At 49.7% G+C, this 22,265-nt stretch overlaps 1 protein-coding gene across 3 annotated transcripts in view; it reads left to right on the top strand.

Moving 5' to 3' along the window:
- The window catches only part of NKD2 (NKD inhibitor of WNT signaling pathway 2), a 61,687-nt gene that overhangs the window by 10,758 nt on the left and 28,664 nt on the right, over positions 1-22,265 (top strand). The gene's annotated exons all lie outside the window — the stretch shown is intronic.

The raw sequence follows: 22,265 nt of genomic DNA, 5'->3' as shown, positions 1-22,265 counted from the left end.
GGAATCCGGGAGACAGAAATCTGGTGGAGGGGATAAATCCAGGGACTGGTCGTCTAAGGGGCTGGATACCTAGGAGGCAAATATCTGGTGGGCGAATATCTGGTGGGCCTGAAATGCAGGGCCTGAAAATCCAGGGGGCCAGAAAATGCAGTGGTAAAATGTTTGGTGGGCCCTGAAATCTGTTGGGTGGGAAATCTGGTGGGCCAGAAATCTGGTTATCTGGAAATCTGGTCGGTCAGAAATCCGATGAGCTTGAAATCTGGTTCACTGGAAATGTGGTGGGCCTGAAATCTGGTTAGCTGGAAATCTGGTGGGTCAGAAATCTGGTGGGCCTGAAATCTGGTTCACTGGAAATCTGGTGGGTCAGAAATCTGGTTAGCTGGAAATCTGGTGGGTCAGAAATCTGGTGGGCCTGAAATCTGGTTCACTGGAAATCTGGTGGGACTTAAATCTGATTATTTCTAAATCCAAAGAGGCGGGTATACGTGGGCAGTTCCACAAATCCAGCGATGTCACTATTAACATTTCCTAATCATAATAATGATAAATATGGGGCACCATTTAGGATGTAACTATGTTTATCTATACAGACCTTGATCAGTCCACTGCTGGATGAGGACCTCCTTCTACGGAGAAAGCCACCAATAGCAAGAAATGTTAACACACCACCGTGCCACCGTGTCGAGATGTTAACTACCTCATTTGGTGTACAGGAGGTCGTGGGTTCGATCCCGACCCTGACGCCTGCTGCTGCTGTATATTTGTAGTTTTACTCCGGGTCCTCCGGTTTCTCCCTCCACATTTAGAATCAACGTCGCGCGTTCAGAGCGTTTAGCTGCTGCACATTCCCACGCGATGACGACGATGTTGATGGTGATAAGCCACTTCGTTGGGCTATCGTTCGCGATAGCCAAGTCGCTTCTGAATAAAGATCTGCGCAGCTCAGTGGGGCCTTGCCTGGTAAGATTTCAAAACAAGCAACGCAACTTCGCACTCAAGCCTCGTTCACGTGGGGGTCATCATTACGAGCGGGTTGCTGCTGACCCTCCCTCCAACCACCACCACCCGCGCGTCGCAAGGCGCGATGGGAGTCGTCGCCTTCCTGCCGGCTTTGTGAGCGGCATCAAGCGCAGCTGGGCGAGTGGTCGAACCCGTGCGAGTCTCGCCTGCCCGACGCATCCCTCCCGCACTGAAAGGGGGTTTCTCTTCGCGCGCAGACGTAGAATCTCGTTCGCGGCGTACGTAGCCGACCGTGCCGATCTTCGCGCGCGCAGAAGGGGGGAAGGGGCGCGGGGAGTTTGGCTTTCGGTCGCTTTGCCTTCAACCTGAGTTGGAAAGCGTTGCGCGTAATTACGCATTTTGCCGGCGTAGGCTCTTGGCTCGGGGGGGGGGGAGGGGGCATGTCAGCAACGGGAGTCGAAGACGCTTTTGTGTTGTTCCTGCAACTCCTTTCCTCGGCGTCGCCGCGCTTGTGAAGATGCACGCGGAAGGGCAGGCGGCGGCGGCACAAGCATTGAAAGTGCGGCAGAGCGTCGTGCGGTCATGACTGATGGAGACCGCTGGCTCCTGGGGGAATTCGAGAAAAGCCCCGAAACCCCCCACCCACCAACCCCCCCACCACCCCCCCACCAACCCCCCCACAAACCCCCCCACCACAAACCCCCCCCCCCCCCCATCAGCCCCCAACCCACGGCAACCACAGCCCGGGGGGGGGGCCTGGGAGAGCGAGTAGGAACTCCCCCCCCCGACCTCCCCCCCACCATCGACCTCCCCCCCACCACCCATCTCCCCCCACCTCCACCACGTGACTCGACGTCACCCGTGCCTGTGCCCTGCCCTTAACCTCCCGCCCGCCCGCCCATCACAGATGTCTCGGTGCCGTTATAGTCCGTTATCAGTCTCTTTGGTTGACTGCAGAATAATCGTTACCGTCTCTTTGGTTGACTGCAGAATAATCGTTACCATCTCTTTGGTTGACTGCATAATAATCGTTACCATCTCTTTGGTTGACTGCAGAATAGTCGTTACCATCTCTTTGGTTGACTGCAGAATAATCGTTACCATCTCTTTGGTTGACTGCAGAATAATCGTTGCCATCTCTTTGGTTGACTGCATAATAATCGTTACCATCTCTTTGGTTGACTGCAGAATAGTCGTTACCATCTCTTTGGTTGACTGCAGAATAATCGTTACCATCTCTTTGGTTGACTGCAGAATAATCGTTACCATCTCTTTGGTTGACTGCATAATAATCGTTACCATCTCTTTGGTTGACTGCAGAATAGTCGTTACCATCTCTTTGGTTGACTGCAGAATAATCGTTGCCATCTCTTTGGTTGACTGCAGAATAATCGTTGCCATCTCTTTGGTTGACTGCAGAATAATCGTTACCATTCTTTGGTTGACTGCAGAATAATCGTTACCATCTCTTTGGTTGACTGCAGAATAATCGTTACCATCGCTTTGGTTGACTGCAGAATAGTCGTTACCATCTCTTTGGTTGACTGCAGAATAATCGTTACCATCTCTTTGGTTGACTGCAGAATAATCGTTATCATCCTCGCAGCGGCAGCGGCGGCGGCTTTCGGCAGGCCATCGACCAACACTATACACTACACTATACACTACTACTACTATACACTACACTATACACTACACTATACACTATACTATACACTACACTATACACTACACTATACACTACTACTATACACTACTAATATACACTATACTATACACTACTACTATACAATATACACTACACTATACACTACTACTATACACTACACTATACACTATACTATACACTACTACACTACACTATACACTACACTATACACTACTACTATACACTACACTATACACTACACTATACACTACACACTACTACTATACTACTATTATACAATACTATACTACTATATACTACACTATACACTACACTATACACTACTATACTACTACTATACACTACACTATACACTACTATAAACTACACTATACACTACTTTACACTACACTATACACTACTACTATACACTACTATACTACTATTATACACTACACTATACACTACTATACACTACACTATACACTACACTATACACTACTACTATACTACTACTATACACTACACTATACACTACACACTACTACTATACTACTATTATACACTACTACTATACACTACACTACACACTACTACTATACTACTACTACTATACACTGCACTACTATACACTATTATACTACTACTATACACTACACTACACACTACTACTATACTACTACTACTATACACTACACTATACACTACTATACACAACACTATACACTACTACTATACATTTCGATTTAAAGCTTTCGTGACTGCAGGGATTCATCTTCTTGTTTCTTTCGGTAAAGTCACGTAGAAGGGAAGTAATAAAATAATAAAAATAAAACATAATAAAACAATTCTCACGACGTTTCGGCTACAACGCAAGCAGCCGTCTTCAGGTGAAGACGGCTGCTTGCGTTGTAGCCGAAACGTCGTGAGAATTGTTTTATTATGTTTTATTTTTATTATTTTATTACTTCCCTTCTACGTGACTTTACTACTATACACTACTATACTACTATTATACACTACACTATACACTACTATACTTATACTATACACTACACTATACACTACTATACACTACACTATACACTACTACTATACTACTACTACTGTACACTACTATACACTACACTACTATACACTATACTACTAAATTGAATAATAATTTATTTGGGAAATGCTTTTTGTGTGTTTAGTTTGTTGTCTTTCCCCCTGCACCTCCGATTAGCACGGTTGGCTACGTACGGTGCTAAAGAAGTTCCTATACGCACACGTACACACACACGTACACACACACGTACACACACACGTACACACGTCTCGTGCATAAACCACCATGCACACTCCGGCGTCATCCTCGCAGCGACGGTGTTGTGGCCGCTCGCCATCAAACAAAGGCGGCGGCGGTCACCGCATCATCGTCGCGCGGCGCTTTCAGGTTGCGCTTCCGCGGCCGTCTGGAACGTTCTTCCCGTCCGATGTCAGGAAGCCCCTGGGAGCTGTGCACTTTTAAATCGTATGGATTGACAAAATCACTTCTTTAGAATAGCTTTTCGCGTTAAGTGTCGTTGTGTTTCGCCCCGCACCTCCGATTAGCGCGGCTGGCTACGTACGGCGCGAAAGAAGTTCAACGTCCACACGTGGGTACTTTCTAGATTTGAAGTTTTCGTGACGGCAAGGATCCATACGCTTTGGTTCTTTCGGTAAAGTCACGTAGGTGAAAATAAAAATAAGAATAAAAGAAATAGAAATAACTAAATTAAATCACGACATTTCGATCGCAACACAAGCAATCGTCATCAGGTGTGAAACTCAACTGATTGCTTGTGTTGCGGTCGAAACGTCGTGATTTAATTAAGTTATTTCTATTTTTTTATATATTTTTTTAAATTTTTATTCATTTTTTATTTTCACCTACGTGACTTTACCGAAAGAACCAAGGAGTTCACGTGGGTGCGTTCATGTTCGGAATGAGTCCAGATCTTCCTCCTCGTCATCCGTCGGGCGCCCGGCGTTTCTCCACGGTGCGTTCATCCTCCTGAGCGATCAATTGTGATGACCGGGTCGCTTCTGACAAACAAGTCCATATCCTCGGTGGGGCTTTGCTTGGTCGGATGCGGATGGTTTCGTGTTGTGTTTGTGTTCGTGTGATTTGTTGACCTTTCTTGTACTTTGCACGGCTGTCGTGTTTTTGTGTCGTCTGTTGTTGTAGCGTTCTTGCCCGCCCCTACTGGGCATCTGTGACAAAGCGCTTAATAGCTCATTGGATTCCTCCTGCAGCCTAAATTAATAAGCCCCAAACCCTTCCGTACTGCGCTCTGCCTCCCGTTCTTAACTAAAACAATTAAAACTATTTAGATTTTACCAGGAAAGGTCCACTGGTTTTTTCCCCCCCAGGAGCGATCTGGTCATCATCACAAACGATAGCTACAACAAGGTGGTTCATCGTCACGCGGACATTCACAGCAGCGGTGCAAAAACTCTTCGACGCGTGGACGTCCATTCTAAATGCGGGAAGACAGAGAGGGAGAGACACCGCATGTAAGATCTAAATATACAGCAGCAGGCGTCAGGGTCGCGATCGAACCCACGACCTCCTGTATACCAGGCGAGGTAGTTAACATCTCCTAGCCACCGTGATAATGATGAGAGAGAGAGAGACACGCAAACTCCAAATATACAGCAGCAGGCGTCATGGTCTTAATCGAACCCACGACCTCCCGTGTACCCAGCGAGGTAGTCAACATCTCCTAGCCACCGTGATAATGATGAGAGAGAGAGAAACGCAAATTCCAAATATACAGCAGCAGGCGTCAGGGTCTTAATCGAACCCACGACCTTCTGTATACCAGGCGAGGTAGTCAACATCTCCTAGCCACCGTGATAATGATGAGAGAGAGAGAGAGACACGCAAACTCCAAATATACAGCAGCAGGCGTCAGGGTCTTAATCGAACCCACGACCTCCTGTACACCCGGCGAGTAGCTAACATCTCCTAGCCACCGTGATGATGATGAGAGAGAGAGAGACACGCAAACTCCAAATATACAGCAGCAGGCGTCAGGGTCTTAATCGAACCCACGACCTCCTGCGTACACGGCGAGGTAGTTAACATCTCCTAGCCACCGTGATAATGATGAGAGAGTCACGCAAATTCCAAATATACAGCAGCAGGCGTCAGGGTCTTAATCGAACCCACGACCTTCTGTATACCAGGCGAGGTAGTTAACATCTCCTAGCCGCCGTGATAATGATGAGAGAGAGAGAGACACCGCAGACTCCAAATATACAGCAGCAGGCGTCAGGGTCTTAATCGAACCCACGACCTCCTGTATACCAGGCGAGGTAGCTAACATCGCCTAGCCACCGTGATAATGATGAGAGAGTCACGCAAATTCCAAATATACAGCAGCAGGCGTCAGGGTCTTAATCGAACCCACGACCTCCTGTATACCAGGCGAGGTAGTTAACATCTCCTAGCCACCGTGATGATGATGAGAGAGAGAGAGACACGCAAACTCCAAATATACAGCAGCAGGCGTCATGGTCTTAATCGAACCCACGACCTCCCGTGTACCCAGCGAGGTAGTCAACATCTCCTAGCCACCGTGATAATGATGAGAGAGAGAGAAACGCAAATTCCAAATATACAGCAGCAGGCGTCAGGGTCTTAATCGAACCCACGACCTTCTGTATACCAGGCGAGGTAGTCAACATCTCCTAGCCACCGTGATAATGATGAGAGAGAGAGAGAGACACGCAAACTCCAAATATACAGCAGCAGGCGTCAGGGTCTTAATCGAGCCCACGACCTCCTGTATACCAGGCGAGTAGCTAACATCTCCTAGCCACCGTGATAATGATGAGAAAGAGAGAGACACGCAAACTCCAAATATACAGCAGCAGGCGTCAGGGTCTTAATCGAACCCACGACCTTCTGTATACCAGGCGAGGTAGTCAACATCTCATAGCCACCGTGATAATGATATACAGCAGCAGGCGTCAGGGTCTTAATCGAGCCCACGACCTCCTGTACACCCGGCGAGTAGCTAACATCTCCTAGCCACCGTGATGATGAGAGAGAGAGAAAGTGTGCGCGGTCCCTTTGCGGGTCGGCGAGAGCCCTCGACTCGATCCGCGGGGGGCCTCTGGGGCGTCCGGGAAGTGGAGGAGGGGGCTGGGTGGTGCGGGCTATGGGGCTATGGGGCTATGAGGTTGCAGGAGCCGTGGCGCTTTGAGGTGGGTTTGGGGGAGGGGGTAGCAGGGGGTGGGGGATTGTTTTGGGGGTGGAAGGGGGGCGAGGAGGTAATCGGAGTAGAGAATTACATCCCCAAGGTCTGCGGTTTGCGCCTCCCTGCCACAAGCTGGGTTCACACTGGATGGGCTCACCTCCGACAAGCAGCAGAAACACCCCACCCCGCCACCACCACCACAGCCGCAACCACCACCACAACCACCACCACAACCACCACCACAACCACAGCCACCAATACAGCCACCACCATCACCACAGCCGCAACCACCACAACCACCACCACAACCACAGCCACCAATACAGCCACCACCATCACCACAGCCGCAAACCACCACAACCACCACCACCACAACCACCACAACCACCACCACAACCACATACACTACCACCACCAACACAGCCACCACCACCACAGCCACTACCGCCACCACAACCACCACCACCACAATCACCACAACCACCATCACAGCCACCATAACCACAGCCACCACCACAACCACAGCCACCACCATCACCACAGCCACCACCACCATCACCACCACCACCACAACTGCCATCACCACAACCACCACAACCGCCACCACCATCACCACAACCGCAGCCACCGCACCCATCACCCCTCTTATTTTCTTTGGCACTAATAATGACAGCCGTGCAAACAAGCTCACTCGCTTGCACTCACTGCCACTCTCATCCCCTCTTAATCCTCCACAAAACAAAGACAGATGCACAGACGACAACAGCAACAACAACAGCAGCAGCAACAACAACAACAGCAACAACAACAGCAACAACAACAGCCTCGCTCGCCACTAAGTGGTGTGCCAACTTCGGTGTCCTCTTGAGACGCGCGCACAAATACAAAGATCCCCCCGCCCCCGAATAGCCTTCGCGGACCGCTGGGGCAAGTGCGGTCGGTCGTCCGTTAAATTTCGCCTGCGAACCGTTCGTCCGGTCGGCCGAATCGGGCTGTCGGTCAGCGAACGGGTCAGTCCGTCAGTAATCTCGTCGGTTTTGCGCGGTCAGTGAATTGGACAATCGGCGGCTCGGTCCGTGACTTTGTGCGAGCGAGTTTAGAGTTAATTTAGGGTGGCTGGGGTTGGGTGAGCAGAGAGAGAGACAACACAGAGAGAGACACAGAGAGAGAGAGACACAGAGAGAGACACAGAGAGAGAGACACAGAGAGAGAGACACAGACAGACACACAAGCAGAGAGAGAGACAACACAGACACACACACACACACAGAAACACACAGAGAGAGAAACACACAGAGAGAGACACAGAGAGAGACAACATAGACACACACAGAGAGACACACCGAGAGACACAAAGAGAGACACACACAGAGACGCACAGAGAGAGAGACCCACAGACAGACACACAAGCAGAGAGAGACAACACAGAGACAGACACACAGAGAGAGACACGCAGCGAGATATACACAGACAGACACACAAGCAGAGAGAGAGACAACACAGACACACAGAGAGACACACAGAGAGACACACAGAGACACACAGAGAGAGACACACAGAGAGAAACACACAGAGACGCACAGAGAGAGACCCACAGACAGACACACAAGCAGAAAGAGACAACACAGACACACACAGAGAGAGACTCACACAGAGACACACAACAGAGACACACAGAGAGAGACACACAGACATAGACACTCTGTGTGTCTATGTCTGTGTGTCTCTCTCTGCTTGTGTGTCTATGTTGTGTGTCTATCTCTGTGTGTCTATGATGTGTGTCTCTCTCTGTGTGTCTCTGTGTTGTCTCTCTCTGCTTGTGTGTCTCTCTGTGTGTCTATGTTGTGTCTCTCTCTCTGTGTGTCTCTGTGTTGTCTCTCTCTCTCTCTGTGTCTGTCTGTGTGTCTATGTTGTGTGTCTCTCTCTGTGTGTCTCTGTGTTGTCTCTCTCTGCTTGTGTGTATGTCTGTGTGTCTATGTTGTGTGTCTCTCTGTGTGTGTCTCTGTGTTGTCTCTCTCAGCTTGTTTGTCTGTCTGTGTGTCTATGTTGTGTCTCTGTGTTGTCTCTCTCTCTATGTGTGTCTATGTGTGTGTGTCTATGTTGTGTGTCTCTCTCTGTGTGTCTCCGTGTTGTGTCTCTCTCTGCTTGTGTCTGTCTGTGTGTCTATGTGCGAGTCTCTCTCTGTGTGTGTCTATGTTGTGTGTCTCTCTCTGTGTGTCTCTCTCTGCTTGTGTCTGTCTGTGTGTCTGTGCGAGTCTCTCTCTGTGTGTCTATGTTGTGCGTCTCTCTCTGTGTGTCTCCGTGTTGTGTCTCTCTCTGCTTGTGTGTCTGTCTGTGTGTCTCTGTGTGTGTCTCTCTCTGTGTTGTCTTTCTGTGTCTGCTTGTGTGTCTGTCTGTGTGTCTCCGTGTCTGTGTTTTGTCTCTTTCTCAAATTTACTTCGACCTGATGACGCTTGCTTGTGTTGCAATCGAAACGTCGTATTTTATTATTTAATGTATTTTCTCTCCACGCGACTTTACCGAACTAACTAAAGAGGTCTCATCTTCTTGGTTCTTTCGGTAAAGTCACGTAGAAGGGAAGTCTCTACGTGACTTTACCGAAAGAACCAAGAAGATGAATCCCTGCAGTCACGAAATCTTTAAATCGAAATTTAAAGAGGTCTCCTTATTCTTATTAATTCCTTTGCTGCCCCCCCCCACCCCATTTTTGTTTTTAAATCAACGCGCCTGGTTGCAAGGGAGCTGGCTAAGAGAGAGAGAGAGAGTCAGAGAGAGAGAGAGCGAGAGAGAAGTGGGGAAAACATGAAGCTTTTCATTCGCAAGATCTTCAATTAAGAGTCTTGGCCGACTTTAAAAGGCCCCGGGCTCCCGCTATTTAGCGGAGCTGGCGGCATTGATATATACGTCGGATTAAACCACCACGGGGCTTTTCAATCTCAGGAACAACCCGGGCCCTTCCCCTCCTCCTCCCCGCAGCATTGCGTGGATTTTTTTGGGGGGTTTTTTGTTTTGTTGGGATTTTTTAAAAAAGAGAGAGAATTTTTTTTTCGTAATCAAAACAGGGCTGCCAATGGTCAGCTGTCGGGGAGCGTCGCTGCGGTGTGAAAATAAAGAAGAGGATTGGAAGATGGAGGAGGATGAAATGACTGAGGATTCTTTCGTGTTGTTTTTCGTGCTATTTTTGCGTGTTGTTTTTCGTGTAGTTTTGTGTTGTTTTGTGTTGTTTTTCGTGTCGTTTTGTGTTGTTTTGGTATTGATTTTGTGTGTGTTGTTTTCCGTGTAGTGTTTTGTGTTGTTTTTTCGTGTTGATTTTATGTGTGTTGTTTTTCGTGTAGTGTTTTGTGTCGTTTTGTGTTGTTTTGTGTAGTTGTACCATTTTGTGTTGTTATTTGTGTGTGTGTTGTTTTTCGTGTAGTTTGTGTTGCGTTATGTCGCTTTGTGTTGTTGTTTTGTGTTGTTTTTTTCCCCCTTTGTGTCACGGCCAAGAGGGCAGCGTCACACGGACTTGGCGGCCTTGACGGGAGGCGTAGACTCGCCCCGTCGCTCCGTTTGACGACTTCAACAGCGGCTTTAGTAAGCGACTGTGAGCGCCACGGTGGTGAGATGTTAACTACCTCGCCTGGTGTACAGGAGGTCGTGGGTTTGATTCTGACCCTGACGCATGCTGTATATTTGGAGTTTGCGTGTCTCTCTCTCTCTCTCCTGGTGGTGAGATGTTAACTACCTCGCCTGGTGCACAGGAGGTCGTGGGTTTGATTCTGACCCTGACGCATGCTGTATATTTGGAGTTTGCGTGTCTCTCTCTCTCTCCTGGTGGTGAGATGTTAACTACCTCGCCTGGTGTACAGGAGGTCGTGGGTTTGATTCTGACCCTGACGCCCGCTGTATCGTTGGAGTTTGCGTGTCTCTCTCTATGGTGAGATGTTAACTACCTCGCCTGGTGTACAGGAGGTTGTGGGTTTGATTCTGACCCTGACACCTGCTGCTGCTGTATATTTGGAGTTTGCGTGTCTCTCTCTCTCTCTCCTGGTGGTGAGATGTTAACTACCTCGCCTGGTCTACAGGAGGTCTTGGGTTTGATTCTAACCCTAACGCCCGCTGTATCGTTGGAGTTTGCGTGTCTCTCTCTGTGGTGAGATGTTAACTACCTCGCCTGGTGTACAGGAGGTCGTGGGTTTGATTCTGACCCTGAAGCATGCTGTATATTTGGAGTTTGCGTGTCTCTCTCTCTCTCCTGGTGGTGAGATGTTAACTACCTCGCCTGGTGCACAGGAGGTCGTGGGTTTGATTCTAACCCTAACGCCCGCTGTATCGTTGGAGTTTGCGTGTCTCTCTCTGTGGTGAGATGTTAACTACCTCGCCTGGTGTACAGGAGGTTGTGGGTTTGATTCTGACCCTGACGCCTGCTGCTGCTGTATATTTGGAGTTTGCGTGTCTCTCTCTCTCTCTCCTGGTGGTGAGATGTTAACTACCTCGCCTGGTCTACAGGAGGTCTTGGGTTTGATTCTAACCCTAACGCCCGCTGTATCGTTGGAGTTTGCGTGTCTCTCTCTGTGGTGAGATGTTAACTACCTCGCCTGGTGTACAGGAAGTTGTGGGTTTGATTCTGACCCTGACGCCTGCTGCTGCTGTATATTTGGAGTTTGCGTGTCACTCTCTTCCCGTGGTGAGATGTTAACTACCTCGCCTGGTATACAGGAGGTCTTGGGTTTTATTCTAACCCTAACGCCCACTGTATCGTTGGAGTTTGCGTGTCTCTCTCTACCCGTGGTCAGATGTTAAGTACCGTGCCTAGTATACAGGCGGTCTTGGGTGTGATTCTGACCTTGACGCCTGCTCTATATTTAGAGTTTGCGTGTGTCTCTCACTTTCTCCCCGTGGTCGCGTGGAGTTTTCTCCGGGTCCTCCGGTTTTTCCCTCCACATTTAAAATCGTGCGTTTAAGAATATTTGGCTGCTATAAATGTGAGCCACACAGCTCAGCGGGCCTTACTTGGTAAAATATAAAATAATACTTTAGTTTATAGTTTAAGCAATTGCAGGGCTGCACCTCTGCCCGCACAACAACACTATTGTCGTAGTAACACCAACAATAACAGCGAGACATTTAAACGTGATTATTTGTTTTAGGGATGAAGATGCGTACGGACCAGTAATAGGGTTTTACCCTTTTAACTGGTACAAAAACTGACACCTTTATACAAAGCATCATGTTTGCAATAACCACAACACAAGCAGTCAAAATGCAAACAAAAAGAAACAACTCTGATGATGATAATGATATGCACTGTCCTTGAAGTTGATTGGTCCACACCCGAGACAGCTTTTCTTAGAGCCTAGTCTCCATTGGTGTTGAACCAGATGGCGCCAAAAGGCGTACAACTCAAAGACAGCGCACTATCAGAGTATTGAGAGCTCGGGGTAAGCATTTACACTATGAGACCTCCTTTATCAGTGCAACCATGATGCCTTGTATAAAGGTGTCAGTTTTTGTACCAGTTGAAAGGGTAAAAACCTATTACTATATTTTGCCACTGGTAAAGGAGATGTCTCATAGTGCATACGGACCATTTTGAATTTCCCCCACCACCCGTCCCGTCATTGAAAATCAAAAAAATAATTCGCGTTCCGGCCTCGGCAGTTGGCACCGGCTGGCGGCTACCGCTCCGTGAAGGGAGCCTTTCTGAAATTCTGGAGAAAAAAAAGGAGCAGCAGCAGCAGCAGGAAGAAATCCGTGGAAAAAAAAACGTTAAATGAGAACAGAGAACAGGGGCTGGCGTGAGATAAAAGATTAACTCTGGTCACAGGCTCCCCCCCCCCTCTCTCTCCCTCAACATTTATTTTTATTTATATAATCAAAAACAGTTGCCCTTATTGGCAGAAGCGGAACTGATTCCACCCTCCCCCTCTTCCCCCGCCCCCCACTCTCTGCTTTAAATGTCGTGCATATTTCCCGGAAGGAGTGTTGAATTGAAACAAGATGAGGGCCTTTTGTATTTTATACATTTAATACGACGTCGGGTTTTTTTCTTTTTTTTTGCTTTATGACAAGGGCACGCTCGCACACCACCACCACAACCGCTGCCACCACCACCGCCACCACCACTGCCACCGCCACTACCACCACCACCACCACTGCCGCCACCACCGCCGCCAACACCACCACCTCCGCCACCGCCGCCACCACCGCCACCACCGCCACCACCGCCACCACCACCGCCACCACCGCCACCACCGCCACCACCACCGCCAACACCGCCACCACCACCGCCACCGCCACCACCAACACCACCACCACCGCCGCCACCACCGCCACCACCGCCACCACCACCGCCACCACCACCACCACCGCCACCACCACCACCGCCACCGCCACCGCCACCACCACCACTGCCACCACCACCGCCAACACCGCCACCACCGCCCCGGTTTTCGTTTTCTTGCACGGAGCTTTGAGGGCGTCGCCAGCCCTCTGCTCGGCCACGTGGTTCCAGTTTTGGTCCCAGAACGAAACGAGACGCACGTGGGAGAGAGGGAGGCAGTGATCGGGGCACCGAGGGGGAGGGAGGGAGTGTACAGCCCTAATGCCACTCCACTGCTGGATGAAGCCATCCCTCGTGCCCTACGCACTCTGTTTTTTTTACGATGTTGTTCCATCTTCTGGCACCTGACGTCAAACCCGGGCGCTCGTACCGATGTGTTGTCCCGGGCGCACCTGTGTGTGTGTGCCGTGTGCTGTGTGTGTGCTGTGTGTGTGTGTGCTGTGTGTGTGTGTGCTGTGTGTGTGTGTGCTGTGTGTGCTGTGTGTGTGTGTGCTGTGTGTGTGCCGTGTGCCGTGTACGGAAGCCCTTGGCTCGGCTCCACTGCTGGATGAAGGCGCCTGCCAGTGCCGCGTCGGTCATGGGCACAGTGCCGGATGATCCCAGTAGCGAAAGTAGCGACAAATGTAGTAGCTACGGGCCCCGCACTTTCAAGGGCCCCGCGCTAAACACTTTCAAGCTCTCAATTCCGGTTCAGTGATTCTGCACTTGCTCTATCACTATAGTACTATACCGCCTTCAGCTTTTATGAACGACTGGGTGCTTAAGGTTAGCGATTTGTCGCATTATCTGGCTGTATAGCAAATTAAAAAAATACAATCACTTTACTATGCAAGTAAAAAATGTGCGTTTTAATATTTACGTGTTTTTATTTTTAATTTAGGGCCGCTTTATAACAACATCTGACACAGGGCCCCGCGCTCGCTTCATCCGGCACTGCGTGTGCAGGCGGGTCCGGCACCGCACGTTTTGCAGTCTCTGTAGCGGAACCCGCATCGCTCTCGCTCGTCGCATTGCACCGCGGCTCTGTGGACGTGGAGTCTTTCTTTCACCCGCAATTCGAGAAAATAAGAAGAGCGCCTCTATTGCTGTGATTTGTTGACCGTCCGCAGCGTTCTGACCAGCTCCCGACAGGGCAGCGGTGACGACAGGGAGCTTTAGAGCCCGCTGGATTCCTCCCGCGGTATAAATGAAACATTCTGATTCTGCCCTCTTGAGATCCCTTCTTCGAACGACACTCCGCTCCGCACGCGGACCATACTTCACCACGCCAGTCAGTTGGAGTCGGTGCGGCGGGGTGGGTGGGGGGGTCTGTCGAGGGGGGGGGGGGTGACGGATTGCCAGACGGTGCCAGCTCAGTCACGAGAAGTTTTCCGCGGGAGCCGCCGCGTGCCCCCCGCTTGTGGTGTGATTGGCCGTCCGCTCGCTCGCTAAACTTTCACCAATTCCCACGCAGCCCCCCACCCCGAGCCGCACGTCACCCACTCCCCCAGGTCTCGCGTTCCACCAACACCCCCCCCCCACTCTGCTCTCGGGGGCGAGATGCGGGCTGCAGCCCCCCCTCCCGCCCGCTTTGTCTCTCCCCTCGTCGAAGGCCTCGCGACCGCTGCGGGCGCAAGGCCCCTTCGTCGTACCGTCGGCAACTTTTCTTCTTTTTAACTTTGGAGAACAAAAACGAGAGCTGCACGGGCGAACGCGTGGACGGGCGGACGGACGGACAGAGGTTCGTGTGCGCCTCGTGCTGAATCTGGGATTGAAAACTCATTTGTTTGGAACGGATATTTTTGTTTTTAGTCGATTGTACTCCCCCCAACGGCATCCCCCACTGCACCTCCAATTAGTACGGTGTGAAAGGAAGTTCACCGTACGTGCGTGCGGACACTCGACACAACCCACCAGAGGTCACAAACGGGTTTTGATTCCTTACCCGTACCCGGCCACACCAGGGTCGCAAATGGGTACCCGGACCCGGATGGGTACGGGTACCCGTTCCCTACCCGTAGCCGTACCCTACCCGAAATGAGTGACAAACGGTTACTCACCGGTGACTCACGGCCTACCCGTACCCGTTCCCGGCCGCACCAGGGTCGCAAACGGGTACCCGTACCCGACCGGGTACCCGTACCCGGCCGGGTACGGGTAGCCGGGTATCGGGTAGGGTACGGGTATCGGGTACCCGATTGCGACCTCTGCAACCCACCCCCCCCCCCCCTCTGGAGGCTTACTTTGGCCTACTCTTTCACGCTGGCCTGGGCCGGCTCTTTATTCACAGATGCCCAGTCGAGAGCTGGTCAGAACGCTACGCGAGGTGAACACATCACTGAAGTAGTATGCGGGTATAACCACGTGATTTTTCACGTCCCCAGGTAGAGCCCACTGGGGCGTTAAACGTCTTCTTCTTCTTCAGAAGCGCCCAGTCCACAAATGCTAGCTCATCAAATTCATAGCAGCAAGATAAATCTAAATCATCCCGACGTGACTCTGCGTTGTTTAGCTCGGTAACCGGCGTAGGTGCTTCCAATCCATGTGCTGGTTTCTCTCCCTGCGCCGAAACTTGCCCGTGAGCTCGATTGCTTTTGCCTGCTGCCCGGCGTGTTCCGTGAAGAAGAGAAAAAAAAAGCACAAAATCAAAACATCTGTGCAGTTTCCGTGAAGGCATTTTGTGTTTTTTTTCCCCTCTCTTCTGTTTCTGGTGACGGAATCGAATGGATGTCTCGAGGAATAGCGGCTCACGCCTTAGGGCTCAGAAACTAAAAAAAAAGATGAATTTCATCCCCATCACGAGAGACCCACGTGACCGATGAATGGCTCCGTGTGGGGCATTGCCCCCACTGGTTCTTGCCGTGTTAACATTTAAAAAATATTAATATTATTATGTTAAAGCAGGGGATGCCTCACCGAGCCTCATCTCGCATTTTTTCAGGAGGGTCCTGCCCACTGGCGGAGCCAGTTGGGGGGGGGTGGCACGTGCCCCCCCCCCCCCCCCCATGATCCGATCGAAATTACGGATTTCGATCTCCATATATATAAAATGCAAAGTTGTGAATATGTGTGTCTGTTCAAAATGTTTAGCGTACTTCCCGACATGCAACAAACTTTAAATTTGCCATGTGGGTACTTTCCAGACTGTACACCATGCACAAATTATAAAAATACACTTTTGTGTTTTTTTGGGGGGGGATCTCAATAACGCATTGTTTTTTTTGCACGGCAAGTGAGCTGTGACGTCACATCTGTCACGTGATCCGCGCATGTAGAAGCGTAACGCGTTGTAGTGTAGCGGGTAGCGTACTGCGCTACGAACCCGGCGACCCGAGTTCGATTCCCGCTCACGGCCAACACCGGTGACGATTATTTGAACCGGTCGCGGGCTTCCCCTAGGTCGACTCAGCCACAAATGAGTGCCTGATGCGGTGTGTAAAACATCGACCGCTGGGGAGACAAAGGCGGCCGGGCGTGGTGCTGGCCACCCACCCCCTCGTGTGCCGTGCCGGCCTTCATAGGCGCTACTCGCTAACAGCACTTGCCCCAACACTCTGGCAAAGGCTATACGGGGGATCTTTGTCTTCGATCCTAATTGAATAGTTTGTAGGTGGCTTTTCACAATTGGGAATGTAATTTTTGGACCAATACCGGGTCCACTATGTCTGGTGTGTGTTTACGGGGCACAGGTGGTGCATCTGCCAGTCATCTCAGTCTACACTACTATATTGTTTACAATTTTTATTCACTGAGCTATGGAGTTATTTTTCAGAAGCGACCTGGCTCCACAAATGACACCTCGACGATGTCCATGTGGCGCATGTGGAAATGTATAGCAGCCAAATATTCAAAACCACATGTTTTCTAAATGTGGAGGGAGAAACCAGAGGACCTGGAGAAAAATCCACGGGACCACGAGGGGAGAGAGAGAGAGAGACGCAGACTCCAAATACACAGCAGCAGGCGTCATGGAATTGGGATCGAACCTACGAACCCCCTGCAGACCAGGCGAGGGAGTCCCGTGACCTCCTGCCGGCAGCGAGTCTCGGAGTGCTCCTGGCCTCTCACTGCCGCTCGGTGGCGGGTGGTGGCTGTCGGTGATGTTAGTTTGTGTTTAGCTGCCAGAGGTGAACGTACAGGGGGACGTGCAAACTCCACGCAGAGAGGAGAATAAACCATCACGCAGAACGACGGTCGTCATCACAGCGGCGACTTTTGACCGCATCGCCATCGTCGCGCGGCGCTTTCAGACGCGTTTCTGCGGCCGTCTGGAACGCTCTTCCCTTCCGATGCTAGGAAGCCGCTGGAGCTGCTTCTTGCTGCTTGGTTTGTCGTCCTTCACCGGGCGCATGCGATCAGCGCGGTTGGCCGCGCTCGGTTTTGAAAAGAAGTTCAACGTACACACGCACGCACACACGCACGCATACACACACGCGCACGCACACATGCACGCGCACACACACATGCACGCGCACACACACGCACACACGCACGCACACACGTACACACACATGCACGCACACACACGCACACACGCACACACGCATGCACACACACACATGCACACACAAACGCACACACACGCACATGCACACGCACATGCACACACACATGCACACACGCACACACGCGCACAAACACGCACGCACACACGCGCACCCACGTGCACACACGCACACACACGCACGCATACACACACACGCACACACACGCACGCACACACGCACACACGTTTATACTCGAAACGAGCCCAGCTCTTCCCTTCCTCCGCGTCACCCGCGGGACCCCAGCCAGGCACCTCCACCGCGACTTCGTGTGAAACCTCGCGGCGTGGTGGACACCGACACTGGGGCGTTTGCTTGGCGACACCGGCCGACTCACGGCCAGTGCCGAGCCTGGGCGGATTTATCTTCTGTTCTAGATTTGAAGCTTTCGTGACTGCAAGGCTTCATACTCTTAGTTCTTTCGGTAAAGTCACGTAGGTAAAAAATGAAATAATAATTAAAATAAAACAATAATAATAATATTATCTTCTTCTGTTATTTGGCGGTTTGGAAGAGTTGGGTCGGGGGTGGGGGGGATAGGGGTAACGGGTGATCGGCAGAGGAGGAGGCATCGGGTACAGCTGGAGGAGGAGGCACCAGACATAGAGGAGGAGGAAGGGGGTAGAAGTGGAGGAGATGCCAAGGGGGGGGATGGGGCACTGAGGATAAAACTGGGGAATTCGCACCTCCCCAAAGTGACATCTGAAACAATTTAACTTCTGGGATCAGGAGTGTGTGAGAGGTCAGTGTTTGGCAGCAGGGAGGATGATGGAGGGGGAGGGAGGGAGGGAAGGAGGAGGGGTGGAGGGGGTGGGGGTGCTGAAGTATCCGTGACGGCGTCAGGCATAGCAAGATAAGCAAAAAATCTGTTGGGCCCCAAGGGTTTCATGAATAAAATTGGGTGCGTGAAATGTCAGCTGGCAACAAGTTATCGTGAACAGACCTGTTCTTCACCTGACGACGGCTGCTTGCGTTGTGGCCGAAACGTCGTGAGAATTATTTTATTGTGTTTTATTTGTATTATTTTATTTTTTCCAATTCTACGTGACTTTACCGAAAGAACCAAGAAGACGTGACAAGTTGTTTAACACGTGGGGCTTTCGCGACCAATTTTATTCATGATAAAGGCTTTTGGGGCAAATCGCCAGATGATGCTGGGTGTGATTGCCAGCGGAGAGTCACGGTACTACTCAAATTGTGAATGTTGCGGATTAACTCTCCAACACACCGGTGGACTGAAGCAGTACACTACACTATACACTACACTACTATACACTACACTGTACACTACACTACTATACACTACACTACTATACCCTACACCATACACTACACTACTATACACTACACTATACACTACACTACTATACACTACACTATACACTACACTACTATACACTACACTATACACTACACTACTATACATTATACACCACACTAAACACTACATTATACACTACACTATACACCACACTAAACACTACACTATACACTACACTATACACTACACTATACACTACTATACACTACACTATACACCACACTATACACCGCACTATACACTGCACTATACACTGCACTATACACTACACTATACACTACACTATACACTACACTATACACCGCACTATACACTACACTATGCACTACACTATACACTACACTATACACTACACACTACACTATACACCACACTATACACTACACTATACACTACTATACACCACACTATACACCACACTATACACTACACTATACACTACACTATACACTACACTATACACCGCACTATACACCGCACTATACACTGCATTATACACCGCACTATACACTACACTATACACTACACTATACACTACACTATACACCGCACTATACACTACACTATGCACTACACTATACACTACACTATACACTACACACTACACTATACACCACACTAAACACTACACTATACACCACACTATACACCGCACTATACACTGCACTATACACTGCACTATACACTACACTATACACTACACTATACACTACACTATACACCGCACTATACACTGCACTATACACTGCACTATACACTACACTATACACTACACTATACACTACACTATACACCGCACTATACACTACACTATGCACTACACTATACACTACACTATACACTACACACTACACTATACACCACACTATACACTACACTATACACTACTATACACCACACTATACACCACACTATACACTACACTATACACTACACTATACACCGCACTATACACTACACTATGCACTACACTATACACTACACTATACACTACACACTACACTATACACCACACTAAACACTACACTATACACCACACTATACACCGCACTATACACTGCACTATACACTGCACTATACACTACACTATACACTACACTATACACTACACTATACACCGCACTATACACTACACTATACACCGCACTATACACTACACTATGCACTACACTATACACTACACTATACACTACACACTACACTATACACCACACTATACACTACACTATACACTACTATACACCACACTATACACCACACTATACACTACACTATACACTACACTATACACTACACTATACACCACACTATACACCGCACTATACACTGCATTATACACCGCACTATACACTACACTATACACTACACTATACACTACACTATACACTACACTATACACCGCACTATACACTACACTATGCACTACACTATACACTACACTATACACTACACACTACACTATACACCACACTAAACACTACACTATACACTACACTATACACCACACTATACACCACACTATGCACTACACTATACACTACACTACACACCACGCTACACTATACACTACACTACACACTACACTACACACCACACTACACTATACACTACACACTACACTGTACGAGCAACTAATCGGCGTTTTGTTTACGTGACAAATCCCTCACCGATTGTCTGTGTCGGGTGGCGGAGGGTGACGACACAACATTTATACTTACGCGATCTTCCCCCCCCCCCAAAAAAAACTTTATTATCAGCAAAACAAGCTCCTCCTCGACAAAACGAGCCTATTCATCACCCGCCATCCCATCCGCCGCATCTCTCTCCTCCCATCTCGCCAACCCCACCGCCTCCGACGCAGCGTGGGGGGTGGCTACGTACGGCGCGAAAGAAGTCGAACGCGCTTTGCGCTGCGCGGACAATCAATCCGTTCGGCGCCCCTCCACCTCGTGCCGTCTCGGCCGTCACCTCGCCAGGAGGTTGCAGATCTAAAGGGGTCCTGACTCATGCAGCCAGCTATGACTGCAGGGTCTGGTGGTACATGTTGTTTATGTCGTTTATTGTGGAAATTCGGTCACAGTTCCTACGATCGCTGTTACATTGCTTTGATGGCTTTATTTTGGTGATTTCGAAAAGTTTTTTGGTTTGGCCATGTTTGTTTGTTGTAGTACGGAGTTAGACTGATGGCCTTAATCTAAGTTGTCTTGTGGTTGTTGTTGTTGTTTGACTTGCATCCCACTGCGATTTCTGCACACAGCGTTGGTGTACGGTGCTTTTTCTGCAATATTTTGCCGTCTTTTCTTAGATTTTCTGTTTGCACTTAGTCACATATTCACTTTAAGATGTTTTCTTGTTCTTGTTTTTTGTTTGTTGCGGTTGCACCCGATTCAAGAGCCGAATGGCTCACAGGGCTATACCACCAAATAAATAAAAACTGAAACTCCTCCTGCTGCTCCCCAAATATAAATGTGGGCCCCCCTCCCGGGAGATAATCCCAGCAGCACCCCCGCTGGGTGAGTATTTAAAAACGGCTCAGTGCGTCAACGTTGAATTCCGCAATGCTAAAGGTCTTAAGCGAGAGGATGAGGAGTAAGTTTATTGGTCGCAGTTTGATCGGCACATTCATCGCGTACCGTCAATACGGAACGTGTGCGAAGTTGACCAACCTTTGTCGGGTGAGATGGAGAGTTTGGGGGGTGGGGGGGGGTAGGGGGTTACCGACAGGGAATTTTGTTGGCAAACTAAGGCGGCGGTGGTGGTGGTGGTGCAGTAAGGGAGAGGAGCTGCATTTGGGCAGCTGTGTGGGTGTGGAACGAGAGAGGGAGGGAGAAGAGAATAGTGGGTGGGGTGGAGGGGGGTGGTGGTGGTGGTGGAAGAATGATGTTGTGAGTGAACTTCAAAGCTCGCTGGCGAGTGGATCATTTCCAGACCTTTGTACCGGGCACCGTTTAGTTCGAGGCCGTGTGTGCGAGCAGCCAGGAACTCAAAGCTTGGGTTGCACGGGATTAGTTTTCTGCATGTGTTTGCGTGTGTGCGCGTAACGCACGTGTGTGTGCGTAACACACGTGTGTGTGTGCGTAATACACGAGTGTGTGTGCGCGTGTAACACACGTGTGTGTGTGTGTGCATAATACACGAGTGTGTGTGCGCGTAACAGACGTGTGTGTGCGTAACACACGTGTGTGTGTGTGTAACACACGTGTGTGTGTGCGTAACGTACGTGTGTGTGTGTGTGCGCGTCTGTGTGTACGGGGAGCGGTGG

The sequence above is a fragment of the Lethenteron reissneri genome, chromosome 52 (assembly GCF_015708825.2).
Source record: "Lethenteron reissneri isolate LAM-NWPU_2019-01 chromosome 52, ASM1570882v1, whole genome shotgun sequence".
NCBI lineage: Eukaryota > Metazoa > Chordata > Hyperoartia > Petromyzontiformes > Petromyzontidae > Lethenteron > Lethenteron reissneri.
Note: the sequence above shows the minus strand (reverse complement) of the source record. Positions and strands in the feature narration are given on the sequence as shown.